Source organism: Grus americana, chromosome 2, assembly GCF_028858705.1.
Source record: "Grus americana isolate bGruAme1 chromosome 2, bGruAme1.mat, whole genome shotgun sequence".
Classification (NCBI taxonomy): Eukaryota; Metazoa; Chordata; class Aves; order Gruiformes; family Gruidae; genus Grus; species Grus americana.
Genome location: NC_072853.1, coordinates 107,109,928 through 107,121,573, shown reverse-complemented (window position 1 = coordinate 107,121,573; position 11,646 = coordinate 107,109,928).

Here is an 11,646-nt window from a genome sequence, read left to right as displayed (position 1 = left end):
CAGATTAGGTCTAGCAGAAAGAGGAGACCTTCTTCCTTTCTGCTCTAGCAGTAACATAGTAGGGTAGCACTATACACTGTGTGTATACAGGCACCTTTTCAGTTGGGGTGAGCTTTTATAGGACGCTGCTTTCAAAACTGAAACAATAATGCCGGGGAAATGCTGAGAGAAGATAAGTAAAATGGGGGAAAGGGAATTAGAGGATGAAAGGAATGAAAGAGAGCAACCCTTTTCCATCACAACAGTCGTACACCTCTTACACACTGATACTAATGTAACTTGTATTTCAAACTGTGGCATGAATGTGTTTATCACACTGAAATTTGATTCCCACCATCAGACAGACTTTTTTTTTTCTTTTTCTTCTTTCTTTTATAGCATTCCACTAACTTTGTGGTGCACCATTTTGAAGTCTTGTTAATACAAGGAGATATTTGCAATGTCACAAAATGAAAGTGGTCCACTTTTTTTTTTTTAATACAGAATTGGTGAACTTAGTATATATTTTTAAACAGCATAAATCAAGGTTAATGCAACATCATGGTGCTTTGAACAAAAAGTACTCCAACTGGAAAATTAACACTGCTAAAGATGTGGCTGAATCACCTTTGCAGTAAGTGGGTAGAAAGCCAGTGATATGTCAAAGATAAGGTCGCCCTAACAGCTTTTGCTAAACAATTAGCTGTTTGCACTGTCTTAACCAATGGGAACTGCATTACAATGCATTTTTATGAATGACAGAATTTGGTTCAAAGCCCTACTTGGCAATCGGAAGACTGATACCAATGTATCTGGAAAGCTATATAAGAAATTTATAAAGAAAAAACTGAAAAACCCCAACAACACAGCTAACAGTTGAATTACACATATAGACCAACCCTTAGTAATATTGATGGAACTCTTCCATATGGACAAGGACAAGGGCTACATATGCAAAGCAGCACTGTTTATAAAACTGTACCAAATCTGAACTTCCATACTTACATTTCCTGTTTATTCTATAGACTTTGCAATTTCTCCCTGTTTATTCAGTTTTACTGAGAGAAGAGGGAGAGACAGAAGTCATGTAGGGTTATACTGAACCTCTACAGTCTGTTCTACACGATGGAAAGCAGAAGAACAGCTGAAAGGTGCTGTGCTTCAGAGAATCTCACGTCCTCCTCCCATTGCTCTAGGGAGTGAACGTGTAATTTATGGAAGCGCAAAAAGGATGCACTTTATTTCCCCTTCCACTTTATTCTCCCCCCTCCTTCATATTCAGCTCTCTCTGGTGCATTAGCTGAACTTGTACCTTTTGTGTACTTGTTTATTGGTGGCTGCGTTTGCTACAGGGACAAGACATGGGAACTGGAGTTGTGGTTGTAGTAGTTCTATTTTCCGTTGCATGGTTACATTACGTTTTGGAGAAATTCAGACTTTTTAGTGTAGTCCCATTGTACTGTATATGGTTATACAACCCAAAATTTAACTCTCAAGAATGTGAGCTTCCCTATATAATGCCATTTTAAAACTTGTTTAATTTCGCAACTGTTTTCCTTTTTCACACCAAAAAAAAGCCTTCACAGAAATCTAGAGATATATAGCTCATCTTGGGTTGAGGGCTAAATCCATATTTACAAAGCATCCTTTAATTTGGGTCTTTCTGCTCTTTTTGCAGACCTTGGAGTTTTATGTACAATAAACTTCTGAAGTCAGCAGAAAGTAGGATTTCCTCAGTATGTTCTTGTTTTTCAGAGGAAGAATACTCAGATTTACAATGAAGTCAGTTGATATAATACGTACTTTAAACTTAATTTAAATGATGCTTTCTAGATCACTGTTTCACAAAGGCAAGGATTGAGATCTCAGCATATTTGTCATCTGTCTGTAAAAACATAGTTTAATGAAAATTTCCTGCAGATCTGCTTCTGGTTTGGGGCTAGAAATGAACATCTCAGGCATTTTCTGGCTCCCCTTCTTTAGACAAGCATGCAGGCTTGTGAAGTAGAAAATGTACTTGATTCCTCACAAATGCCACCCTGTGCTGTTTGTCTGAAGATGGCAATCTGAATTCAGTGTGACAGAACAAATGAGAACCAAATTTGGAAGCAAATAAAATCAGGAAACTAAAGGAGAAATAACAAATCCTTTGTTAGGAAGTCAACTGCATTGAGACATTTTACACATTAGCAAAGACTTTTCAGGATTTGTGCCTTTCTTTGCTACCAGAGGCATACATAATGAAAGGACATATATTGGCAGTATCACAGAAACAGTTATCAAACACTTCCCTTTTACTAATTGAGATGTCTTGTTAACCATAATAGAAGAAGGGAAGATAGCTGATAGGCTTCCTATTACAAAGGTCTTATCCAGAGAGGTGTTCATCTCTTTTATGTACTAGTTAGACATTATGTAGTGTGTCATGGCAATAAAAGTCTTATGGAATTTAAAGAGAACAGGGGGATTAGAAGGAGAAGGAAATGAAGAAAAAAAATCTAGCTCTCAGGACTAATTCATAAGTAGAGAAAAGATTGCTGCTGGACCAAATGTTCTCCACATCCACACCACAGCCAGCAATCTGAATGTTGTGCAAGTTCCAAAATGCAGGTGTCATAGGAGGTAAAAGAAGAAATGTTGCTGCTTCAAAAGTGTATGGTCTGCTCGAGCTAGATTTACTGACACACTTGAACAAGTGTCTGCAAGTAAAAAAAAATAATTAAAAAAATCAATTGGCAATATTTGGCATACCTTCTCTCTTTGCAACACTACTTTTTTGTTTTGCTTTATCTTGGGTATAGACTAAGCATCTTAGTCCAACATTGGGCAGGATGGGATACCCAAAGCCTCTTTGGCCTCATAGGAGTTGAGGTCCGTCCTTCTGTTGATCACACGGGGAAGGTTTCAGGTCTATATGAATGTCTACTGTTATGTATCTCAACCCTTTGGGTGCTAATGCCTAAGGAAGTGATAGACTACAATCTTATAATAACCAATTATTATACACATAATTTTTACCAGTAACTCAGGTATGCAAATAATATCAGGAAAAACACTCATATTAATTACCACCAGTTCCAACTCTACTTCAGTTTACTTACCTATTGCATTTCTTTGACTAGGATTTTCATCTCTTGGAAGACAGCAGTGTGCATACTTTCAATTTTATAAGCAGCTTTTGAGTACCTTTGCTAATTAATTAAATAATCTTGATGTCCACCATGAGAATGCTGACACAGACCAAATACTAAGTAATTTCTGATCAGCAGACCCCTTGTAAAATGTCTCAAATATCAATTCCAAATTAATCTTTTTTTTTTTTTTTTCCCCCCAATGTAGGCCCATATTTTTAAGAATTCAGAAATAATATTGTTCTCTTGGACATGCAGGGCATACTTTCAATAAAAGATACTAGTTTGTAGATTCTGAAGCTTTACGCACTTCATAGCACTTATTGCACAATATATGCCTAACAGGCCTGTTTGTTAGGTTTTCAGTCTTAAACCTATTTTCTTTACAATGGTGTGAAACAAGAGTAGTGCAGGACCATGCACTGAAGTATAAAGGAGCAAAATCAGGGTACAAAAATTGTACCTTCCTGTAGGAAAAATAAGTTTGCTATACTTATTAGGATTAGTGTAGACACCTTAAAGTGTAAGAGAAAGTCTTATGTATGAGGCGATTAATTGCTTGTTTCCCAAGCAAGTTTTGTTCAATAGATGCTTTGTTGATTGCAAATATGTCATCAGTGAGCATTTCAGCCTTTTCCCAAAGCAGAACAGGAATAACAAAATCAAAGCATGGCTGAGTTTAATACTTGCTGGAATATTTGAATGGCTCCACAACAGTGAAGTATCTCTTGATGACAGAAGACTGACACAGTGCAGTAGTATCACTATGATTGATCCGATCCTAAATCCATCAAATAGGATGCCATTAGTTAAGGTCTTTACCTGAAGTATAGCTTTGTACATGAATTTGGCCACTGGATGTGGAAACTATAGAAAGGGATCCTCAGATCTGCTACAGACTGAAAGGAAGAATTTCCCAGGAATACAATAGAAAAACACTTTTAACTTTTTTTTTTTTTTTAAATATAGTCCCATTCGCAAGTCTGGGAAGCCATACCTAGAAAGAGAATAGAAATACATATGACATATTTGATGATGCATGCTTAGTATCCCGTGATGTCTGATGCTTCTTGTTGTTCTGTTTTTCAAAATTCCATCTCCCTGAAGGTTAGCCAGAAAATTATCATGATTTTTTAAAAAAAGATTGTAAATAGGCTGGTTCCAAATTTCAGCATAGTTATCCTTGCACAAAGCCTATCTCTGCAATCCACAAGAGTGTTGTATGTCTTGGTTTTGGCTCTGAGCCACAAACTCTGTCAGTTCTTAGGAGAATCTGGAAAGTCAAATCACATCATACAAACAAACATTCTGCTTATTCTGTGTACAGTAGTTTCTCAGAAGGATAAATGTCACAAATGATGCTAGAAAGATATGCACATCTCCTTTTTATATATGTGGGCGTGACCAGAAAACAAGGGGGTTAAATCAAATCCTGTTCCTGCTGCTGAAGTCATTGGCAATTTTCCTGATGACCTGGAGACATTTGGGTCTGAACTAATGAGTGGCATTTCGATCCATGTGCATAAAGAGACATTAGGTCTAACAGACTAGTCCAAACTATAGCCCTGATGTGCACCTAGTACAGAAATAGGAGCTTCTGTGCTCACTGTTTCAACTTACTGATCTGATAGCACTGCAACAAACTACTTGTTCATGTAGATTTTTATAGGCACCTGGAGTTGCAGCACAATCCCTTGGAAATTTTCTGTTGTTTATTAGAGGAAAAGGACTGTGGTCTGTATATTACTGAACATTATATTTAAAGTAACTTGAAAATGTGGGCACTTGAGGCTCACCTACTGGCATTTAGGATGAGAGGAAACGGTCTCAAGTTGTGCCAGGGGAAGTTTAGCTTGGATATTAGGGAAAATTTCTTCACCGAAAGGGTTATCAAGCACTGGAACAGGCTGCCCAGGGAAGTGGTTGAGTCATCATCCCTGGGGGAATTTAAAAGACATGTAGACATGGTGCTTAGGGACATGGTTTAGTGATGGATTTGGCAGTGTTAGGTTTACAGTTTGACTCAATGATCTTAAAGGTCTTTTCCAACATAAATGATTCTATGATGTCTGAAGAGAAGTCATTGTGGAGCATGTCTCTACAAATGAAACATTACTAGCTGTCAGTTAAACAAAATAATCTCTCATGGGGAGTTAGTTTTAGGACGGCACACTATGGCAGTCACATAATTTGTGGAATCCATTTCACATTGTGCTTTCACTGGTTTAATTGTCCTTTCATAACATTGCTAAGAATTAAGAACAACTCCGCTGAAATTAATGGAGGTAGAACAGTGAAAAGTTGGCAGGAGGGGAAAGAGAATGAAGCCTTGCGTATCAGATCTCACTTGGCAGTGTATTTGGGAAAATAACACTTCACAAGGAGATTAAGAGAATGAATACATCTCTCACCTCACTAGCTAGAAAATGTAAAGAACACTAAGCATTATTATTATTTGATGGTATTCAAAGTACAACCTGTTCAAGAAGTTGTTATGTATCGGATGGTGGTTTTAAATCCAGAATTCAACTCTGAAGGAAGCTGTCCTAGATGGATGAAAGCTGACAGAATCTGATGCAACTTCTCACATTGCCCAGCAGTTCCTCCCCCTACAAACAAGAAAGATTTCACAGACTTGTAGAACGATCAGTCTACCCCTGTCCTTATTGGCTTCTATATCTTAGTCTCTTCTTTAGACTATTTCTGCACTAAAAATCTTTTGTTGAGTTCTGCCAGATTGGTCAGAAGTATGACGATAGCAATTTTTACTGATATATATATATATATATATAAGTATTTAAAACTACATATATATAGCTTTGTTATCACAGGAGGACAGGGAAAGGCTTGTACTGACAAAGATAATAGTCCTATTTCTGCAGCTGTGTCCCTCCTATGTGCATTTTGTACAACGTACAACTGTTTCAGTCTACTGGAAAAGTGATTTCAAGCAGATGCTTCCTGAACTTTCTGGGCCCATCCACAATCAAACTTCCTAGCAAGAGTTTTTATTTTTCCAGACAAGAGCCAAAGACAAAGGCTGTCTCTTTTCATGTTTCCATTAAAAAGTTTACTCTTCATTTTAACCACCCTAATTAATTGCCTTAAATTGGTTTTAGTTCATAACTGCCTCTCTAAGGAAAACACCAGCACAACAATTATGGTCACGTTCTTCCATGGACTGCATATACAACTGCATATTTTATCCCTATTCATGTGAATAAAAAATAGATGTCCAATGTGGTTTTGAAAGGAATAAGCCATAGCAGCATTTTATAATTAATACAAATGATAATTGGTCTACCGACAGACAAGGCTGCATCAGAACTTCTCAAACCCCAAATTATGAGAACAGTAAGTTCAAGAAAAAGCCTATTGCAGCCTTGCTGTTGATAACACATACAAGCAAACCGTAAGACTTTCACTCATACTGCCAGTTTCATTCATACTGCCATAAAATCTTCATTGCTCCTTTAAGTTCTCAGCACTGCAAAAAATCAGCTTATCTGAAAGCAATGCATGACTTTATTTTTCTTCTTTGCAATTGAAGTTTTTGTTATTTAGTATTTTAAATTAAATCTGCTTAAGGAATGAATTACCTTATAACAGTCTACACTGAGAATTTACTCAGATGAGACTGGATTAATTTAAAGCCACTTTAGGAGAGATTAGGTCATATTTTCCAAGATAGGCAACCTCTATATTAATCTAAGGACCTGACCTCCCCAAATATTTATTATTATAGGAATCACATTTTATTATATATAATAATAGTTATATATAATAACAATAACTATATGGAGAAATGTATGCAGATGTAGGCATTTATAACTATATTAAATTTGCCATCAAAAAATGTGGGTCATACAGTCATTCCCACACCCATATATGTGACCAGAAGAAGGAACTCAATGGAATGCTTTTAAAAAAAAAAATATTCTCAATTAGATATAAACAAAAGGTGAAAATATGCCTAAACAAAACTGAGCAGTTTTGCTTTAATAATCCAACCAGAGGTCCAAAACTATCTTTGACCGAAAAAGATGAATAATAGCCATCAGATTTTTTTCCAGACAACTGAACAGACTAGCAGCTCAAAAATCTGGAAATTATTAAACATATAAATAACTCCCCCCCCCCTTTGGGATGTTAAAAATATTAAAAACAATGGAGAATCATTTGAACTAAGTCATCTGCTGTCCTATGTTGTGGGATCTGCAAGATGTGGCAATAACAGATGATATAAAAACACAAAGTTCTTAGAAGAAATCTACATTTGGAATTAATCTGTTAAACTGTGAATTTTGCACTTTCAAAAGCAACAGTACCATGATTTTCAACCGTGCGTTAAAAATATTCTAGTAGTAGTAAGATGAAGGCAATATTTTATGTCTTCTGGAGACATTATTATTTCCATATGGTGCAATACCTTTCACACTATTATGATATACTGTAACACTGATTGCTGCGGTAACTGTGCCTACTTTAATTTATTGTATTACAGGCATCTAAATAACTTATACCTTTAAATAGCACAGATCATGTCCCCTAAATACTGTTCATACACTGGCATAGTTCAGTACAGAATAGAGAGAGGTTTATAATACTCCAAGCAAATGAGAGCTGGTTAAAACTTTGCATATCATTTCATTCCATTGTTATGAAAGACCACCAACAAGCTGAAGCGTAAGAAAGCAAATAATCCTTGCATTACTCGCAATGAAAAATACTGTTAACACTGAATGAAATGTAGCTGAAGCTGCTGAGTGTAGCAGTCACCCTTCATTGGGGTACACATTAGGAACAGTTAAATTTCCTTCTTCAAGGAAACTGTTGAAGCAGTAGGGAGCCACTGCCCAAAACACAGGCCACATGCATGGCTGGTCAGATGCTTAGCTGTGTGGGTGGAAGGATTTCTTTGGGAGCTGAACACAAACACAGGGGTTGGGCATTGCTGGGGTAGGGTTGTGCATGCACTCAGAAGAGAAACAAGCAGCCCAAATGTCACAGAAACAACAGCGAAATACCAGAGACAGCTAGGGGAAATGCTCTAGGTACAGTGAATAAAGGGCACTTAGATCAGTGGAAGGACAAAGTCTTTCAAAAATGTCTTTTCTGCTTCTTTTCAGGAGTGAATGTAAAAACAGTAAAATAATAAAAGACATAGTTCTATGGACCTTGGAAGCAAGAACCATCAGCCAGCCAAAAAAAAACCTAACCCACAAATCCATTCAGTCCTCTACCAAATAATCAGCTACTCAGGAGTTACTGATTTTAATGTCTTAAAGACAGCAAGTGTTTTTTTCTAGAGTCAGGGCATTTTTAAGAGATCTCCATAGGAGTTCAACTGCCTTTTATCAATTACTGAGAGTTAATTATAAATTTTGATAATTTATCCATTCATCTTCTGTTAAACTTTTATGAAGTCAGCCCCCACAAAGCATCAGCACTCAAACATTTATTTGATGGGGGGATCAGACTCGGCTAGGTTAGAGCTAAGCTGTGCCTTTCCCTTTTCTACTTAGCCAATGAAAATGGATAATTTTGAGCCCATGGCTGCACATCAAGGTTTCTAAATACAGAATGATAGTTAGAAAAGATTTCAGATCAAATCTACACAGCTCTGAAATTCACTGGTTTTAGACTAGGTATTGACAGAAGAGTATGTCATGAATTGAGGTAACTGGACAATTTTATGGCCAAGTTACATAAGATTCTTTCACCTTGAGTTGGCTAAGTAAAATCCAATTTTAAACAATCTCTCTGCTGCCTAAACATATCAATAGCTGGCAAAATACTCCATTATTTAGAAATTCTTAAATGTTAATGCCACTCATTTCATACATTTTGGATCTGATAATGGCTGTTAGACTTTGGATATGACTGCAAGCAGCATTTCTGGAGAAAATGATAGTATTTTGTTAATAAAAACCCCTTGGACTTCTAACTATATGTGCAGATGAAATTGGCTAGTAACCCTTATCACCTACAAATGTTTGAAACTACTACTCCACAAATAAAAAACAGTAAAAAGACAGCATTTAAAGTTTAGGCCAGATTATTTGTGAACAATGTAATAAAGATGAAACTGTCATGGTTTCTTTGTCCATGGATTCTTTTCAGTAAGATATGTAAAATGCAATTGCAAAATTATCTTATTTGTGCCTTATTGTTGCTGCCACCACGAGCTCCAGAACTCCTGCCCGCAAACAACATTAGAAAAGGACAATTCATTCCATGGGCAGAGTTCACACACCACTTTGTTGTGGTACTTGCACCAAAATTTGGATCATCATATCTTTTATTTACACATTGTATAATCTTAAGTGCAGGATTATTTTCACAAGAGTCTGCCATGACTTCCATATTAGCAAGAGACAGATTTAAAAGTAGAGCATTTCGTTCAACCTAATCTTACCATCCTTGTTACACGATATTGTAATTGTGCTATCATTATTACTTCTGTAACAATAACAGAAAGTTCTGAACTGGAACCAGGCAGCCTGGTTGTGTGGGTACATGCACAAACATAAGAAAAGAGATGGTCCTTGCCATGGGCATCCTGCAAATAACAGAAGGAAGACAATTAAAGAGGTTGCCTGTGGTACATTGTGTTATGATTTTGAGTCTGGGGGACTCTAAATCAGAGAGTAGATTTTGTGTACAGTTGTACAAAGGTTTTCTTCCTATATAAAACATTCTCTTCTTCCATAGCAAAGCCTTGTTTCTATGCCTACAGAGCAGTTTGTCAACTGCTCGGAAGTACAGATGCAACTGTTCACACTGCAAAATGGATCAGTGAAATGATCTTGTTCAATTAGACAGGGGGCATTAGACTGGCTAATCACTCGACTCTGATCAGGCGACGCAGCTATCCCATTTACAGGGTGGTCTGCAATTACTTCCAGCAGCATGGCTACAGGCGAAAGCAAACTGTGGTACTGGGGGTGCTGGGGTAGGAACTTAATAAAGAGGTTTTGCTGCCAGAGGAGCTGCAATGTTAAACTGCACCTTCAGTTTATATATATATATAGAAATTATATATATATATGTATGTACATTTAAAAAAAACCCAACAACCCAGAACAGAATTTTTCTGCTAGTGTAATTACACTAGCTCTCTCAAAGACTTAACCTGAAGTGACAAAAGCTGCCTTCTGTCAGTATGGCTGTGATCAGATCAGGGGTTCTCCTTAACAAAACTGTGTCAGCCACGATGTGTGAAATTTTTCTATTAAACAAAAATACAGTCTTCTTACACTAGCATAGTGTCATAGGCTAACTTCTGTTTGCAGAGTCTTGCTTTGACAGGCATAAAGCTATATTATTTGATGGCAACATGGAGCCATATGGGGAATGAGTTGCTGGTCAACAAGGTTCAGATTTGAGTTAAGAAACATCTATGTGGTGAAAAGCTGACTGGCATCTTTGTTGGCATATCATAACACTGAACAAACACTGCATGCATACAGTGAGTTTTTTTCTCACTCTTGATGGGATGCCATGTTAAAGACAAGGCCGTTTAGTAGAGCAGAGCTGCTGCCATTTGTTGTACTTGCCCTGTGCCACAAGGAACCCAACTTCCTACAGTATCCTTCCTGTATCACCCAGGCACAGGTACTGTGGTGGTCCCTTTCTTTTGTAAAGACAAGAGTCTTCACCAACAGTCTCAACCACCTCAAGGTATGAACATAAGTTAACAAAACAAGAAAACAACAGCAAGTGAGTGATTGCTTCTGTAACACCCTTATTTGGGGAACCACGCAGGACTGCAACAGTGAGGTTACGGGGCTCATCACTCCTTGGGAGCTGAGGTGCTAAGCAAAAAGCAAGATGAAAAGAAGAAACACCAACTGGGCCGAGCAGGATACCCCACTCCTTCCTTGCACTACAGCAAGTGACAGTCTCACTTCACTACCGAACAGGAAGAGCTTGTTATTAAGGTTAAGAAGCGATTCTTATTTACCTTAAATAATCAAGAGAACTGGCCTCTGGCAGAAAGTGAGAACTCCTGGGATGCTTGTAATACCTGTGTTCTTCCAAAACTAAATATCTCGCTCCTGTCTCTAGGGCAACAGAGTTTCCCAGCACCCTTGTGGCACAACAGTTGATGCCAATCTCTGAGCTATATGAGTGCTAGTAAGTAAAGCAGACCAGGAACCATCCTCTGGCCTTGAAACTAACTAGTATGACAAGACTCACATCTGCAGTGGTAAGCTCTCCTATCCCCTAAAACAGAGTAGCCGCATCCAGACTGCCCAATACGTCTCCTATAGGCCACCACACAACCACAGAGCCTTGCTGGGATTACAGTTTCAGGAATGGTCCCAGTGGACAGTTGCCTTACTGCTCGCAGACAGGAGTGAGCATTTTGTGTGCTGATGCTTCAGACTGCCCAGGCTTTGTTTGGAGGGAATGACGATCACAGCCCTTACTAACGATTTGACAGTATCGAGCACCACAGGACAAGGCTTGTACTTGTGAACTAGGTCTGTTCAGTTTAATAGTATAAACACAGACTTAGAGTCTTCTGCAT